The sequence below is a fragment of the Aquarana catesbeiana genome, linkage group LG02 (assembly GCF_042186555.1).
Source record: "Aquarana catesbeiana isolate 2022-GZ linkage group LG02, ASM4218655v1, whole genome shotgun sequence".
NCBI classification, from domain to species: domain Eukaryota; kingdom Metazoa; phylum Chordata; class Amphibia; order Anura; family Ranidae; genus Aquarana; species Aquarana catesbeiana.
Genome location: NC_133325.1, coordinates 764567850 through 764573308, shown reverse-complemented (window position 1 = coordinate 764573308; position 5459 = coordinate 764567850). Strand labels below are relative to the sequence as shown.

Below are 5459 nucleotides of genomic sequence, written 5' to 3'. Positions count from 1 at the left end.
TATGTGCGGCTTCAAGTCGCACTGACTTCAAAGTAGTCCCTGTACTACTTTGGTCCAACTTTGATGCGAGTTGAGGTCCATAGACCTTAAGTTTACACAGGCATTCCCTGAAATCACAGCAAAATTGTGTCAAAATTGCGGTAAAATCGCAGCAAAATTGCGCAGCTTTCAAACCACGACAGTGTGAAAGGAGCCTTAGTGAGTGTTTAGTAGTGCAGGATAGTGATGCCATTTTGAAAGTGGAGTTACCCTTTAACTTTCTCCATTAGCTCATCCCCCACAGTTATTACCTTTTGTATCACTTGACTTGACCCTCCCTTTTAGATTATAAGCTCTAACGAGCAGGACCCTCTGATTTCTCCTGTATTGTAACTGTACTGGAACAGGTGCATCTGAACCACTACCTCCTGTGCAATGCCTGGTGAGCCTCAAGAACACAGCACTCAGCCTGTGAAGTCTCTGTAAACCTCCATATAGTCCATGCGAAAAAGGAGAAAGGCTGGTGCCATAGTAGTCAGCTAAAACATTGTTTTATTATTGCATGTGAACAACAGTCAAAAAGAAAGCCAATGCATTTCGCATTTTAATCAAGGCTGGCCTGATGGCCGAAACGCTTTGGATTTATTTTTGACTGTTGTACACATGCAATAATAGAACAATGTTTTAGCCGACTACCATGGCGCCAGCCTTTCTCCTTTTTTGCATTGTAACTGTACTGTCTTCCCTAATTTTGTAATACACTGTGCAAACTGTTGGTGCTATATAAATCCTGAATAATCATAATAATAATAATAATTACACAAGGATAAACAGAAAAAGCCCCATGTAAGCTCCAAGTTGCCTGGTTTCAGTTTGTACAGGGTTAAGAACCTACCCCCTGCCCCACGTGGCACCTAGTGCTTCATCATACCTGAAAGTATTCGATATTCCATTCGGCTGTGGCGGTCGTCACGTTTTTGCATAACAACCAGTAACATTTTTGATGTTGAGCTCTGTTTCCTCACAAAGAGAAATCTACTCCAGTCCTGGCCTCTCTTCTGGATGCATTCTCCAAGTCTCTAGTCTGCTAACAAACAGAGCAGTGGCAGCAAACCAACGCCACCTCCCCCCCAGGAGACGGACATGAAGGCAGGGAACACCGGCAACACCGGCAACACACAACCCCCCCATGGGAGACGGACGGACAGGAAGGCCTCCTTATCTTAGGAGGCAGATGTCCTGCCGAGATGACACTCCGATCTCCCCTCCTCCTCCCTCCCATGTCCGAGCTGGGGAGTGCTGGATGTGGCTGGGCTGCTGCAGGTGAGCCAACCCTGGAGACAGTGGCGGCTGGTGGGTGGGTCGGTCGGGCTTCCCCTTTGTCTCCTCTGGCTGTGTGTCTCCTCCAGCCGTGCATCTTCTCCCTCCTCCTTGGCCAAAAGGGTCGCTTCTCCTTTCGGCAAATTGGGAAACGGGTCTCAGGACCCGCTTCTTAATTGACTGGGAGGAGAATCAGTGTGACAATAGCGAATATCCTTTGGAATCCATGCATCTAGCACCCTGTATGTAGATTAGGGGGCCAGACGCATGGATAGGGGGGGTGGTGCCCCTGCGCCCCTAATGGACAGGCCGCCACTGATACAGCGTAAGGCTGGTCATAGACAAGCAAGTTGGATGGAGGAATTCTCCCCACTGGAACATTGTATTCTGACAGTGGGACTCTCAGAGTCTCTCTGATTGAGAAAAAAATTCTAACAAGATTGTTTGACAGAAGTTTATCATAAAGCCCAGTACACACTTAGCTCTTTTTCGTACAACCCCGCGGGTTGAGCGAAAAAAAAAACTTTCAACTCTGTCGGAGCCGCTGTACTAAACATGCAAGGTTAGTTCAATGACTTCCCCCGCTGAGCAGTTGTGTTCCCCCCGCCGCCAAATCACTCTGACCAGTGCTCTCTGCCATTGCTTCAGTTGGATGCTGGTTTTCCAGCATGTACGTCCGACAGACGCTAGCTTCTGTCAGACAGACCGACACACGGGCTGAATGTCTGCCTTTTTTTTTTTTTCTGAACTGATCGTGGTCTCCTGACATTTGGCCCGTGGGTACCCAACTTTAGATCGACTTCGGTCGATCGGAAACAGCCATAGATGGATTGAAATTTGGCCTGTCCCTGCTGAACAAGCCAAATTTTGATCCCTCTATGGCCAACCTAATAATGCTTTACCAACTCACGAATCTGATCACACAGAGACTGCGTCTGTTTCTTTACAAACTCCAGCTGTCATTCAAGTCACACATCAATTTTGTTCTGGCACCTTTCTGTTTAGAGTCAGTTCATATCTGTGCATTGAGTTTCAGGCATGTTTTACATGTGTTTTAGGCATATTATCACTGAGCTCTATATATCACGCTCAGGTGTAGACAGGTCTGGACACATGCTGCCCCAGCAGCAATGACTTCCACAGGAGGATCCTGAATGACTGAATGCAAAACACACCTGTCTCTAATTACCCCAACCATAGTATACTTTCTCTGCCATAACTGTCTCCCCCACTCTTATTTACTAACACTGTGCCAAATGCACTTGCTATCATAATATATACATAAAACTGTGGGTAAGGAAATACTTCAAAATAAGCCTAAAACTCCACCTTCTGTCTGCATGTGAAAAAATGCAATATTTAATTAAAAAAAGGGGAAATACCATGATCATGAAGGTGATTCTCCCAGGGCGAGGCTTGGCCATTGCACTCCGGCTGTGCTGACCCCTGCGATTTCCTCAAATGCAGGAAACTCGACTGCATAATTTGTGGTAGTGGGGGACTGCGTTCGCGCTTTCCCCTGAAAAAAAAAAAAAAAACCAAAATAACTTTTTTATTTATTTATTTATTTGTTTCTTTCTTTATTTTTATCTAATTCTTTAGTCCTGAACGCAAAGAAAGAAAATGTCAACAAAACTACAATGCAAAATGCTCTAAATCCCAGCCATGTGACTAACTTTCAAATGTCACTGAACTTAGTTGCAGCTAACTGTCATAAATTCCAATCTCATACCTTTCGCTAGATAGCTAATGCGCTGGGAGAGCACTTGCCACTCCTACTATTGAAGGTCCACACCCTTGACCCAGAGATATCATCATCCATGGAGATCATGCTACAACAGTTCCTTTCCTTATCTCTGCAGATGGCAAGAAGCCTTGGCACTGGCATGCTGAAGAAGAGCACCTGAGATGGAGGCAGTGTAAGTTTACAGCCTTCTTCAAAGAAATAATTATCCAGAACCAGCGCTCACATATTGCATTGGCAGTGCTACACCCAGAGGAGCTGCTTAATAGATTGATAGAGCTGTATTTCCGTTTTTCTCCAGTGATGACCCACCCTGGCTGAAACCAGACTTATCAACACACCTATGGGTTAAAGTGAGCTTTCTGAAAATGCAGGGCAACAGAACAACAAAACAGTAATAATACAATTTGCTAATGCATTTAGAACAAATGTGATTGTAGCTGAAATGTCAATATACAACACGACTGTAAAGTACACAAGAGCTAATTAGGTGGTCTATCTATAAGCAATGGTTTGTGGGCCTAAATACATTCTGCCATCACTAGGACCAGGGATCTCCCATTGGAGCTCTAAAGCTCTCTCTTTCTTCCCCACTTTCTTCCTCTCTCTTCTTCTCTAGATAGACTATTTGTAGTCTTAGGGAAAAATATACATAGGTTCAGGGCTGACTCTCCTCAAGGCAGCAAAGACTTCAAGCAACAGTGGTCAGTATCAGTACACATATCCAAAAGTCCTTTTACCATAGCTGAAGATCCAGGTACATCTTCTGGAGGTCCGAAGAGGGGTCATGCCATAGATACAGGACTTATCCTCAAGCTGGTTTTGGATGGAAATGTGGTCTTCTCCCTCCCTGGAGTTTCCAGCAGCAGTATCTCTCTCTGAGTCCACACTACTGTACCTGGTAGCAGCAGTCTCTCTCTATCTCTCTCTCTCTGGGGTCATCTTACTATGACCAGCACACAGCTTACTGATCAGCCTAGCAGGGTGTCTCTCCAGGCTTCTAGAACACTGCTCAGTAGTTTTGCTAACCTCCATGTGGCTCATTCCTCTCTCATGCTTGATGCTGGTAGTCTGTGGCTGCAGTCCTGGAGTCTTCTTCCTCCCTACCATGGTTCCCAGCAACATTGCCGCTGCTGTTCCTGCACCGAGGACACTTTGCCTTCAGTCTTGGTGCAGGTAGGCGTGGCTAACAGTCTGAAGTTGCTGCAGTCAGTCAGGTTCCTCCTTCCTCCTCCCTGCAAGCTGCCCATCAAGGCTAGGGAGTGAGCAACTAAGGAAAGGGGATGGCAGCTGGGCTATACTCTCCCCCACCCACAAATTCTTTAGTCCCCCAAGAAACACAATTTTAGTTTAACCACTAACTAAAGAAGCTTATCTGGCAACTAAGACAGCTGCTGAGATGTATTTGCTACAATTCTACTTTATTTTGTTGTCTAGCAACTGCTTAATGGATTATTTGAGGCAGTCCATAATGGATAAAAAACATCTTCTCCAGAACTTTGTCCACAGTTGAAGCTCTTTGATCTTTCATTGGGGAAGCTTGGGCATAATGGGCGAAGTTGTCAGTCACCACATTATTGTTTACTTGACCAATTGTACTGGGCTCCAATCACAGGAAATCAATGTACATCAACTCCTTTGGATCTTGACTGGCCCACTTCAGTCCTCTTACAGGGCCATTAGAACCATCCCCTAACCAGTTTAAAGGTTATTTCTGGTCCTAGGTGACCATGCTCATTGTGTAAGGTAGTACTGTGCCACTATGTTTGTCAAGGAAGAATAGTTACCACTTGTCTCATGGATTCGCTTGTTAGGGTCATTGGCTAGATCAACCAATCATTCATGAAACTAAACCTGATCCCATTTTTTATGAATCAGTTGGGCCCCATATGTAAAGTCTGCAAGCATAAGTTGTGGACGGCAGGTTTCTTTGGTGCTCAAACTTAGCTGACAGCTTGGTTGTTTTTTAGGTTGTGTCTTTCTTACTTGGCATAGGCAGACAGACCTCCATCTATACTTTGAGTCTGATAACAGTAACGCTTTGGGATGCTGGCAGCAGTGACTCCAATGGCCTTGCCCCCATCTCTCCTCTAACTCAATGTTTGACCCCCTGACACACTGCTTGAATTCTTTCCAGTGTGAGTTGAATCCGGGGCATCAGTATCTCTGTTTCCAGCCCGTGGAGGATATCTCAGACCAAATAGAACACAGCAGCTAACCATTGACACCTGGCATCTAACTCAACAGTTGTGAGAATGTATGGGATGCTCTCTGTCTTGACTTTGAATGCTGCTTCATACAAGTAGTCCTTCAACTTGTCTACAACTGCATACTTTGGAGCTAGGATCTCTAACTTATGAGAGTTGTTTTTCTTCCCAGGTGATGGGCCTCCATCATGTTCTTGCTACTACTCCAC

At 45.3% G+C, this 5459-nt stretch overlaps 1 non-coding gene across 1 annotated transcript; it reads left to right on the top strand.

Moving 5' to 3' along the window:
• Positions 1-2658: 2658 nt before the first annotated feature.
• Positions 2659-2821, top strand: LOC141130780 (U1 spliceosomal RNA). The gene has a single exon (XR_012242528.1). It is a non-coding gene; the product is annotated as a U1 spliceosomal RNA (small nuclear RNA).
• The last annotated feature ends 2638 nt before the right edge of the window (positions 2822-5459 follow it).